Raw genomic sequence first — 13,772 nt, 5'->3', positions numbered from 1 at the left:
AAATAGGTGTATATTTTCTTTTGGTAGCAGGGTGGGCTCCGCTTGTGTATTCTACCCCCCCCGGCGGCCCCCTGTTACATTTATATTTTTACATTGCATCTACTATATGCAGTTGTTTTAATCAGCAGCAGAACAACATCATAGAATAAAATGTAGGAACTCGTAATTGAACCCCTGTGCAATAGACTTCCCTATCAAAAGATCCTTTGATGGCACAGCAGAAATATAAGTTTAACTTAAAAGAAATTGATTTTACTGGAGATGAGGCATTTAAGCTTTCACATTTTAAGACAACAATCAATCCTGCAAAATCCCAATTTATTGTACTTACAGAAAGTAATATGCAATTTGGTTGCTGCTATTCCACAGGAGGTTTAAGGTATTTGCATTTGAATGCAATTTAGTTATTTAGTTTCAAGATGTATTCATAAGAAAATGTCCCTTTCTGTATGAAATGACAACCTTTAGCTTTCATGTGTCTGCACTGGTGGTTTGCATATTCTTACAAAACACTGTATTTTTCTGGCCCTGCTGCTATTTTACTGATTCTCTGAACACATGTCAGTTCCACTCTTGCCTTTATAAATGAGTCATCCAATGTATGTGTGTCTGAACACATTTAACATTCTCTTCAGTCAGAATAAATGGATAGAACTAAACAGCTTAGCAGCAATTATTATGGAACGCCTGAGTTATAATTTCCCCTGTGGTTTGGTTAGCCATACAAAATTCATAAATCTGAATTGTGGCAGGTACTTATTACTTGTCACAGGTGGAGATATGCAAAGATTATTTTAGCAGGGTTGAGGTATCAAAGAACCTTTCTTTCACATTTCTGATAATAAAAAAAATTGTGTGTCTAAGACGCTGGGATGGTTTAATTAATTAGTATTCTTAACTTTTGAACTATCCTGCTTAATTTGAGTCAATATGCATGTCAACCAAAAAAAAAAAAAAGAAAAAGAAAATGGAATCAAATGTTTACCCTGGATATACCTGGCAGGGTTCGAACTGGTTTACATCTGTGTGGTGATGCTCATGTGCAAACACAGTGTTCAACTGAAGAAAATACTAGCTATACTATGCTAGCTATACAATGCTTCTATCTTGTGCTATAAAATTAAACAAAATAAAATATGTTAAAAAAAGGACACTTTATCAGCAATAACACAATATGTATTTTTAACTCATCCGTCACAGCCATAAACCAAGTATTCATTGTCTTGCGGTTATACACCACTAAGCTACAAATTCTTAATAATTTAGCATTGAATTCAAAATGACCAATGAACAAAATCTAATCCAAAATGAAATGAGGTTAGAGTTTAAAAGCCTCGTACAGAATATAGATGTATTTAAACACAGATTGTCTTGACAGAAACTTGAGCATAAACTATGCAAAACAGCTGGGTTCATCTGCATTCATGATCATAGAGCTCACTGACAGGGGACAGAATGAGCCAGGGCAGTGCATCACACAGCACTTCCTGTTACACTTGTCCTCCCTTTAACCTTGCAGACTGGCTGCAGTCAAATTAGGAGATCCAGGTCACAGCACTAATATAACAGGGCGGATGCTAGGCACGAGAGCCAGGCTTGTCTGCATTCGTTGTTATAGAGCTTTTAAATTCATCTCACCGACTGCACAGAATCACACTGAAATTGTCTGTTACAGCAGCATGCATTTTAATACACTATATTATTTATTTAATCCTGAAAATAGTAAATAAATATTAACAATATGCATATAAAATATATTTAAAATACAATAAAAGCCCTTTGTACAGTGTACAAGTATATATCACATGATATATAAAATGTGTTCACATTTTGTGTCAATTTATATTATATATGAAAATGTAATTTAAAAATAGTTATACTCTATATAAACGTGGTTACCTTGAAAAGAAAATACTTACGTCTTAAAAAAATAAATAAATAAATAAATATTTGGAAAACTATTAATGATTCAAATCATACCCAGGCTAAATATTTAGTGAGGATTTAACTTTAAATCTGCAAATGTCAAGTGTGGCTGGATTTTGTGTTAATTTCTGTCCTAAATAATAAATGACATAAGCTTTGACCTTCAGCACTATGGGGTTATACAGGCACACAGTGTCATCATTTACATCCTGTGTCATCATCGGGATTACATCACTTCTGTCCTGCACCAGATAAGATCCTGTATCAGTGGAGGATTATCTCATGCAATCCAATTTATTGGAAGTACTGGATGGAGACTGCTCTTTGTCACATGCTGTCACTTACTCAACTAATGATATGATCTCACACGAGTGATTACATTTGTATGCTGAACTACTTTTACCTACATCACTTTTGCCCACAGAACAGGCAGCAATCAGTTGCGAAGATACACAATAATAAGTCTACTATTATTAACATACAGTTCTCAGTATAACTAAAAAGCTGTATACATTCACGCCTGTTACACTGGATAACAGTGACAGCATTGGTCACCACTTATATTATCACTTGTTTCTGTCAAAGTACAAATTTGCTGCTAAGAATCTTATTGCCAGATGGAGTGCATTTTGTCTGCTGTATGCCAAAACAAGAAATCTATGACATCAACTGAATCTTTTAATTACATTCTGTTGATCAACCTTTTCACACTTTTCAATGAAAATGGCAAAGGAGGGTTATAGGACTGTGTGCATCTGTGCATGGGTTACATCAACACTAGCGATAAATAGCCAATAAACAGACGTCAGACGCCCTAAATCCTATATTAAAAACCCATCATCTGGGATTTTCATCACATATTTGAGGGGTTTGTGTTTTCTGTAAATGTTTTCATCTATTTACATTCACTTGAAAAAGTGACTCATCTGACTACATCTCCTGTCTCTGTAGCAAGAGCAAGTATTAGCCTTTTATCTTCCCTTGCTTAGATATTTTTGTCACAGCAAAATGAGGATCTATTTTAATACATTTTGAAAGCTCAGTACGTGACAACTAAAAATGACACCGAAGCTACATTTCTCTGTTGTCCTGTACTGTCAAAAACATTTCTATGGACTGCTTCTCAGGAACATAAATTATGATTAATAAATGGCTGGCTTTTAAAAGAATAGTCATGCAAGTAGATTTTAATTTTAATTTAATTAGATGATCCTGCATACAAGTTTTTCAATTTATAGACTATAGAGACGGAGTAATATAGTTTTCAAGACATTTTGCAGACAGTTTGCTTTATGAAAACTTTTGTAATTGCAGTGATGTCATTGATTGGTATTCATATTAAACATACCATTAACTTAAAATGTGCATTTTGTAAAATCATAGGATTGCAAAAAGAGAATAACATTTATGCATCTTTTTTCTGTGCTGTTTTGTAGTTTGTAGCAATAATATGCCAATAAACCAGGAATCTTTGACATTTTACCCTTTAGCCTGTAATTCTTCATCGGTTCATTGCTAAATACAAATATATCAACTGTGTACTTGTCTTCTTACAAATTCAGCATTGAGATGTACTGTATGCCAGATTTCACAAGGGGATAAATGCCTTAAGAACATAAGTGATTTTTTTTATAAAGCACTTATGAGATTATATAACATTATTATATAAGAGGATTATTGTATCTAAATCAACAACAATCAAAATAATTATTTAATAAAGAAAAGAGTGACATAATACAAAGGCCACATGGTGCCCTTTTTATGGCAAATACAAAAACAAATCTGACTGGGCACTTAGGCACATAATGTACAAACCAGACCATTAGCACATTTATATAATTGCTGCAAATCCATGAGTTACAAAATAATATCACATGTATTTCTATAAAATTCCATTTAAATGTACCAGTATTATTAATGTATTATTTTATAGTTAATAATATGATTATAATAATGTGACGGGCATTAGAAATTCTGATTTAAGCTAAATAAGTGGTCCTTTAGTTTCTGTATTACTCACAAACCAAAATTAAACTAGTTTCTAGTGCATACTAAAAATAAAAACACACCCAAATTCATTCATCATGCTGGCAGTATTATGGTCCACTTGGTAACTGCTGTCATGGTAAACCACATCTCCAAAACATTGGTGTTATATTTATTTAAATTAGAAATCTATTGGTTTATTTTATTTTATTTTATTTTTACAAATTAATCTACTGTTTGTAACCTAATAAATGTCAGTTATTTGGAATGTTGTAGTTGCCATATTTCAGACGGAGCACCCAAAGGTTGCCACATCATACTTTTTAATCATTAAATTCTGCATTGTGGAAATCAAATGGACCCCCTTTACCAACGCAATACAATTACAATGGGAAAAAAACAACAAGGGCTATAATTGCCTACTTAACTAACATTTCCACTTTTTTCTCATTCTCTCCAAGCATCCAAGATACAGAGGTCTTAGGAGAGCAACTCAGCCCCCTTCTTTATAAATGTAGCCTAATTACTCTGATTAATTTGCATCACCTGCAGTCAATCCAATCGCTTGTTATACTCAGGACAGGTTATTATTGCAGTGTGAAATCAATTTACAGCTCTCAATGGAACCAGAACGCAGCACCAGCAACCATTCCAATGAACACAGGATTCTGCACAGTTTGAACTTTCACACTGTTCAGCCAGGCTCACAGATTTCTTTTGTGCATGCTTTTTTTCAGTTCAAAATGAGTACCCTCACTTTACAACAATTGGAAATCTGTAGGACTAAGTGTGGAATATTATTGTGAAAAGATGATTACTTTATTGGAATATATGGGGTAAATTGTGTCACACCAAGTGAGTCTAATGTCCAGTGATTTATATCTCTGACTTTTTAGGAGTGGCCAAAATATTGCAGCTGCTTACCTTTTAGTGGAGGGTATTTGAGGGGCACTTTTAAAGAGTCCTGTACAATTATTTTTTTTGCCAGCATTTCAATTACATTCTCAACACAACCTGCCCGATACAATTAAACATTATTTAAAAAGAAAAAGATTGTAAAAGACCCCTTGGATTTGGGACCCTGGTAGTTTAAAAGAAAATAGCTTTTTGAAGATAAATTGAACACAAAAAACATCCTGGCCATAACCTGCAAGAAATGAGAATGTCATTTTGAAGACAAGCAGCATTCAAATGTGTGGAAAGAAAAGTATATGAAAAGCTAAACTCATCAGAAACTCATCTTACCATTTTATAACAGAACATATCAGTTCATAGAAAGTGGAGTGACAAGTAATTTGGGTCCTATTTTACTTTGTATAAGCTGTGCAATAAAAATAGTGAACAAGTACATGTATCTTCTCAATTATTATTGAACCTACTTTAAAGGCGTACATCCTTTGAGTGAATAAATAAGCTAGTGCTGTGATATAATACTCATTGCATTCCCAGATCTGAGAGTCACAATCATTAGCAAGTGAGAAACAAGTGTATGATAAAAAAAAGAGCTGTAGGGATAAAGAAAGTTTTTACATGAAAGTGTTTTTTTCCAACAGTAATGTACAATATTCTTTTTTCACATTTGTCATAGGTTCAGTGTTCATTGAAAGAAAGATATTTTACTGGTAGAAAAATGTATTCCTATAAGATATTTCAATTCACCTCTTGTTGTTGTTGTTGTTGGAAGCAAGTGGAATGTACATTTAGGAAAGGAGATTTTATAGTATTTATTTATTTTCTATTTTTATTTATTTATTGCCACATGCTGTTAATAAATGATTGGCACCTGTCTTCATTTTGTTTGAATACTGTTTCATTATCTAAACTTTTTAGAATGGTATGACAACAATTTAATGTTTGACTATTTATTGGCAACTAAATGGTTTTAAAGTAGATAATCTACTGTAATCTATGTGTATCTATGAAAATGTTTTTTTTATTTTTTTATTTTGTTCGTCTTAACTGATGATGGCTGTCTGTGGTTGCTTGTGTTGCCTTGCCTCTTCCACTGCTTGTAAGGGGGTGGGAGGGAATGTAGAGTTAGGTTAAAAACCCTAACATCGCATTTCCCTACTTAACAAAGTTTTTTGCAAAGAATATATACAGTGTGTGTGTGTGTGTGTATATATATATATATAACTAAAGTACAATATCAAATGTTGTTCTCAGGGAATGATCTTTGGAAATGCATACCAGTATATCGCAATTTACAAATATAGTTGCAATGTAATAGCTACTTAATTATATTTGATTCCAATAACATTGCAGAATCATTAATGTATACTCAGAAAGAAAGAATTACCTCTCAACATTGCACATTTTGATTTTTGACCATAGTGAATACTATGCAAATACTCAGTGACAATGATATCTTTTCAGTGCAGAGATGACCTTTCAATTTCGACTCTACAGAACCTCAGCAGCCCTGTCACGTTACTTTCCAGCTGCAGTAGTTCAGCTGAAGCCTGAAAGTAAAAGTGACTTTGATACTGACAATGACTCAGTTCTTCCCCAAAACTGTTAGAAAGGTCACAGATGAAATTTACCAAATCCATCCTGACTGGAGAGGTTGGTCTGACCTGAATTTCCTGGGGACTTTCTGCAATAAATCATATATTTACAGCAGTCAATAAATATGTGTTTCATTAAAAAAAAAAGCCTTGCTGAAGCTGGGAGATTTGCTTTAGGGGTGGCTGGGTTGTCTCTTTGCACCAGAAGAATTATATTCTGTAATTCTAGAACAGGACTACAGTGACAACAATGGGACGAAGTTCATTAATTCTCCCTGATAGTATCACAAATAACAACAAAGGAAATACTGGCACCTGCTGTTAGACTTGCATCACTTTACTGAGGTCACAAATTAATTAGGGGATGGAGATGTAATGATGAAATTGATTTTTATTTCAATGTTTTTTATTTTTATTTTACAGCAACATACAGTTTCCCTCTTCAGGTACATTTACATTTCTTTCAGCTAACCAGAGTCATTTACTTCTGTTCTATCTGCTAACATCATACATGAATTCCAGATTGATATTCATATAAAAGACATGTAAAACCAAAAGATTTTAAATCTGGCAAGATTGTTGTATTCAGGCCATAGTGTATAAATATGATTTATCTTTCTAAAAAGTACTGTAGATACAGTACATACTCACTTGACTGGTGTAAATGACTCTCTTTTTGTGTGCATATAAACTATTAAACTATAGAATTAAATAACCATTGGTAACATATGTTCCCAAATGCATTTGTTTGTCGTATCTTCATGATTTACTTCTAATCGTACCAGTATGAAAAATAATTAAATTATGGTGTTGCAACAACATTCAGATCTTTAAATACGTTTCATAAAACACATTTCCAGGTGTTTCAATGAATATGTTAACACAATATTTAAGTTGACTTAATAAAATTGCATTCTTTGGTTTTATTAGTTAATTATTTTTCACAGTCCCCCTAACTGGAGGTGTGTGTGATAGAATATGCTAATTCTTCACCTTGGTCTCAGTCAGGAAGTATACCTGCATGTGAATGTAATCTCTGCTGGGGGGCTGAAGTCTTTTAAAAGAACAGGCAACATGGCTTGTATGCTACAATATTACAGAGCCCCGCTGCCCATCAAAGAGCCCTGGATGTTTGGGTGCTTTTGTCATGTATATGAGCCATTATGTAGTTGAAGAATCGGCTGATAAATTTAAGGAGGGGGTGGGGGGGGGAGAACAGAAGCCTGCAAGGCATTAATATTCCACAGGCATCAAAGATATTTCCCTGGAGGAACCCCTTTAGACCACACTGTTATTACAGTGTCTATCCATTATCTCTTGCTGTACTTGATATTAAGACAATAATGGAGAGAATAGGATTATGTGCAGATGATAGGACATGTGAAAGTAATTCAGAAAGATAGGAAATGAATGGACAGGTTTTTTTTCCATAGGATATGTGCAGAGTTAGCACAGTGGAAGATAAATGATGTGAAATGAAATCTTTGCACTCGAGCAGGGCCTCAAAATGAATGTTTCTATATAATCCTACCAGCTTAACCCTGTTGGTACAGAATTCATTATAGGACTCAAATAAATGGAGGATAAAAGTTCTATTTTGAAAAATGCAACACATTTGACAGTAGACAGCCTGTATACTGGTCTCAAGTTCTGTCTGGCATTAAATTTGTGGCTTAAGTTTTTAGAAATATTCGATTATATATTTGTTACAGTATTCAAGTAAAAATACAAATGTATTTGCTTGCAAGAAGCATTTTTGTTTTGTATTCTAGATGTATTGAAGTGTGTGGATTCTGTTTAAAAGAACTGTATGAAACCAACTGCAAATGGTTCAAAGACAAAATTAATATGCAAGAGCCTTATTTAAGTCTTAAAAAATCAAATTATCCATCAATTTAGAATGAATGAGAATTTAACAATTGTATTATATTGCAGTGCAAAAAAAACCCCAACAATTTGCACAAAGCAGCAATGCAAGGGTTATACTAGTCAGTACTGTTTTTTATTTCCCATTTTATTTGTATTTCCAATCCATGTATCTGCATTCTTGCATAAAAAACAGAAACATAACAGCATAAAACAATTTAATTTTTAATACATCAAGGTTTTAGTTGCAATTCTGGACCTCTTGATAACATTGTTAGCCTCCTGTCTTGATAAGCTGCCAGAATAACATAATGTTGAAAAGCACTGCATGAACTTTAAATACATGTGCAGTAGCAAACTACACAGATACCAGGCATGCATTAGTTTCAGTAACATATATTCAGCATTGGATTGCGTATAATGGCCGAAGTGTGTATTCTTTTCCAGTATCTTCCTTTAGTTTTATTAATTTAATATGGTGTGCCATCTCTTTTTCAAGTGGTGTTTACCTTTTGCAGATTTGAGATTTGAAATCCCCAAAATATCCTTGATTAAATACAGCTTATTTAATCAAGGGTTAATGCAGTTTGGGGATTTAATGTACAGTACGTACCTCAAGCTTGAGCACTCCAATTCTTAAGAAGGGGCTTCAATGCAAGGACATGTACTGCTCTTTCAAGAAGAAAAGTAAACTACAGTACAACCACAATAAAATGCACATGCCATATGTTTAAATGGGTCAATCATTTACCAAGTAAGGTACGAATAAGTTGTACATAAAACAATTAACTTATGAACTACTGGCTTCACATGGAAATTATAAATGGTTACATGTTGTTCAAAAATACTCAGGAAATTAGTTGCTTGGCAATGCATGACGCATCACTTAAGGAAGGAATGAAAGGCATTGGATAGAAATTAACTTTCTTAGATTGTTGTGTCATTTATACGCAAAATGGCACTGATTAATCAGTTTTGTAATCAGACGTGAATTATCTTAAATACATTCTGACAGCAGTATGGTTTGTAAAAAAAGGTTTGTTTTTAGTTGTGCTATTCAGTTTTATATATATTCTGTACATTGTTTTGTAGGCCTGACTATGATCACATAATTGGAACTCTATGCCTGGTCAAATCTTGGTTCAATGCATGATAATTTAATAATCATTTCTCATAGAACCACATTTAGGGTCTTCATGAACAAACACTTGAGGGTCTTTACACCATGAGAGTCTCTACATTAGTTCTTTAAAAATGTCAGTGGTCCACAGCACGATTCCTCTAACTTACATGGGCGTTTGCAATGCTGTCATACTGTAAAATAGATTGATATCATTGCTTGCACAGACAAGTTATCAAGGGCTCAGATAAGGATGATATTATAATGATAGCTTGAAGACAAATTAAAAAACCCAGCTCTTTATAAAGCAGGAGGCAAGAGTGTTCTAGGAGCTTCAGAAAGGAGTGAAATGTATCTGTGGCAAATTAGAAAATGTGATTCAGTGATTTGAGTAACTACTTTTGACAGCACAGATTGTGCCTGAGTTCATGGATCCATATCATTTCAAACCAAATTGATTTCCACATAACTTTTTCATTAAATATCACCTATTTGAATGCACAGCGTTGATCAGAATGTTACATCGGTCTGTTCATTGGGATTTGTGTGATGCATGATACAGGTCCCCAGGCATTCATAACTTGCGGATTTCTCACAGTCCCAAAATAAACCAGTCTCATCACCACTCCAATCCACCATTCATATTGTAAATGACTGCAGCTGGCACATTTAACTGTAATGAGGCCTCATGTGTCATTCTAGAAGTCTGTAAGTACAGGGAATCACATGATCTCTTATCACACGGCATTGATACATTGTAACATTTTACCTGTTCAACATTATGAATACAGTCTTTTAGATTTGTTTGGATTCTTACCCCCCCCCCCTCACAAACACACAAACCACCAGTTTATCTTTGGTGTACTGGATTATCTTTTTTAGCAACTTTATTGAGTGTGACTGATGTGATGTGTTATATATCCTGCCTGCCATCCTACTGGACTCAGATTCTTATCTCTTTAGATATCTGATGCTAAAGCCGTCTACACTGAGACGATTTGACCTGGCTTTGTTAGCAACAAAAATGTGTCAACTGTATGCATCCACATCAAACCAACACCATTCCCAACATGTCACTTAATAAGGGTTGGAAACTTAATGTGTCTTTGCAGCTTTCATTTTTTTTTTTTTTTTGCATGAGCAACAAAAATCAGCCAGTGGTCTACTATGGTTGGCCAACAATAAACTGGTGGCAGACACCGCTGTCTAGCACGTCCACACAATATGATTCTGTTGTTGATTTGGTTGCTCTACAGTGTTGGCTCAGTGTAGACACAGCTTAAGCAGGGCTGGATCACATAACTTGAATGATAGAGCTCCAGACAACACAGCACATAAAGTAGTGCTGGTGACTTACAGTAGTAGCGGAACTCTCGTCAGTGAGTCAGAACTCAACAGGTTCTTTAGAATCTTGTAACTTATAGTTAGTGCCATCCTTTGGAATACTGTAGATGCTGAAACATTTATTTTACTCTATATAGCCTACTGTCTATGATATGGATGCACGGTTATCATACTTCTGACCATCACAATAAAATGTGTCAGTTGGCCCCATGTCCCTCTCTTCCCCAGACATGTAATATTTGTACATGCTATCTGAGCATGTAAAATCACAATGATATGAACACAAACAAACTGTTAATCCTTTGAAGTACTACTGTGTTGCACCATCTCATTACCAGGACGAGACTGCATCAGAAACCCTCTGTAATTTGTTCCCCAAACTAAAATTCATTGTTTTGCTGTTGCTGGGGTCTTCACATGTTCCTTTAAGGTAATGCACTGGTATTATATTGGTATCACAATAGTGTTTTACCATTTTTAGGGGTCTAAACTTTAAATTAAGACGTAAGCAGTGGATGAAAAGGCTGTGTTTTCTTAGTGGATTTTATTTGACACAGTCAGGTTGAGATCTTGCCAGAGCTAATGAGAGTTGTCTATCACAAGTATGCACCGGGCATTGGACTGGGACTTGTCAAAGTCTTTTAATCAACTGATACACCTGGTACATTGTATTATTCCACAGTAGTTATTATGGTGATGATTGATCTGAATGTAATAGCATAATCTATCATATTAACCGATGGAGTCTGCAGTTAAGCGCACTTAAAGTCACATAAATTTCTATAACAAAAAAAACTTTTGAATTTAAGAAATAGTGACATACTTTACAGCACTTGCTCAAGGAGAGGAATGTGGCTCAGTGTATTACTAAGACCTGCTTTGCACTTCTCTGGCAATTTTGACAGTCATTTATAGAAATGGCAATGATTTAATGACACCACCGGTGAGAAGCAGTGGTTTTCAAATGACATGATCCATAATCAGTGCTAAGTAGTGCAGCGCAGCTAAAGGAATGCTGCTGGGTGGCATCTTATGGACTTACCACCCACAGGGTCTGGTGACTGACATTGTTTTTGGACTCAGTAGCAATTTGGAATATAATTTAAAGGCACTGCAACTGTTGTCCTGTGATGTACAACACATACAGGATGGTTGTCAAACATGTGTGGTAAAAATGTTGACTGTTTTAATAAGAACACACAAACATTTTATTGTTGCTGAATTAGTATAGACAATAATCTAAATCATCATAGAAATTAAAAGGAACTTTATAATTTATTATCCTTGTTGTGTTCTGAAAGATCTTTTGAAACATATTGAGCTATTTTTTTTTTACATATTTGTATTTGCATGTTAAGTACAGTTTATGTTGCAAAGCTTGATAAATCTTGGTTTATTGGAATTCTGCAATCTCAATCAATGCATAGGTTACTTATGATACACCAGTTTTTTTTTTTTGTTATTTTTTCAATCTAGTGTGACAGGTAAACTGTAATTTGACACTGTAATTAGGCACTATGAAACAACTTCAAACTACACCACTATCCCTGGCCTGTGGTCGTGCCATTGCTGTATCCACTTCAGCCAGGAATCTGGGAGTAATCTTAGATTCTGGTCTGTGTTTCGTCTTCTTTCTACCACCTACGAAACATCTGAATCCATGCTTTTGTAACATTGCATATTGATTACTGTAATACATTGTTGACTGGGCTGCCTTCTCATCTGGTGAATCGGTTACAACTGGTCCAAAATGCTGCTAAACGAATATTGACTGGTACTAAAAGGACTAAGCATATTACACCTGTTTTTGAAAATTATAGTAGTTATAATATAATATATTTTGTTCTTGTGGTTATTGATGAACCAGTATATCGGTAGTCCACGACCTCAACACATTTCTCAGTGCTGTCCACCGGGACATGCAAAAAAAACTAGTTTTATGATCCACGGTACAGCTTTTTAGCACGAGAAGATGATTTACCCAGCCTTTAAAGTTGTAGAATGTTTTAGACACATACTTTTTATAGCGCATGGAATGTGTGTGGTATGTGTATGGTATGTGCATGCATGCTACATCACATAAATAATAACTGTGGAAAGAGCGTGACGACTTTTTAAGCTGCATGGAAACCCAGCCAGTGATGACTTGGAGACTGCTTCCTTTCAGTCATTATTGCTTTCTCTATTAAACCGGCGCACTCTGTCTCCAAATCCCCGGTTGGAACTCCACGCTGGGTGTTTGTTTATAAGTCCTGCGGTCCAGACCCCAGCCCTGCAGGTAGGTCTCCACTGATTAATCCTGGATCCGAATAGGCAGATCCCCACATCCCCTGTAGCAAACAGGGATTTGCAGACACAAACAACCAACAGCTTTTCACAACAGGTATTCTTAATTCTAAGGCTCATGTTTCCGGCATAGATAAACCCAGTTTAGGTCGAAAAGAGACGCCTGACTAGCTGTGCAGGCTCTCTTTTACCAGCCCCTCATCAGCCAGGAATTTGGCTGATACAGGCTGCAGGTGTGGGCCAATTAAGGCTAATGATATTATACCATGTTCAAACAATAATTGCCTACCTAACCGCACCTGCAGCCTGTTCACCCGTTAACTTCTTAACGTCATGGCAGGCACGTACGCTGCCCACAGGTCCCTCCGATCTCTATTGGCAACACCTGTGGGCGCGCCCCCAGCCTGCCATGAACGCCTCCTGGTGGTGAACTTGGAAGCTGGCTCACTATATATATATAGTCATCATTGTGTGTAGCATCCAGCAATAAACAGTATCTAAAGTCAAACTCTGAATTTATACTTGCATGATCATTCAGAACAATCAAACAATTGTAAACAGTGTAACGCTGTAAATCTGCACACACTAATTAGGAAATGGTCAGCTGTGAAAATTAATCAAGGTTTTAGTGTACATTAACGAGTTTGGGTGTTATTAAAATAAATAGATAAAAACAATTGATGAATACAATTTACATTCCCAAGGGGATCAAGTAAATTTAGGTAAGTACACAGAGT

The sequence above is a fragment of the Acipenser ruthenus genome, chromosome 10 (assembly GCF_902713425.1).
Source record: "Acipenser ruthenus chromosome 10, fAciRut3.2 maternal haplotype, whole genome shotgun sequence".
In the NCBI taxonomy this organism is placed as follows: Eukaryota; Metazoa; Chordata; class Actinopteri; order Acipenseriformes; family Acipenseridae; genus Acipenser; species Acipenser ruthenus.
This window is presented reverse-complemented; position numbering follows the sequence as displayed.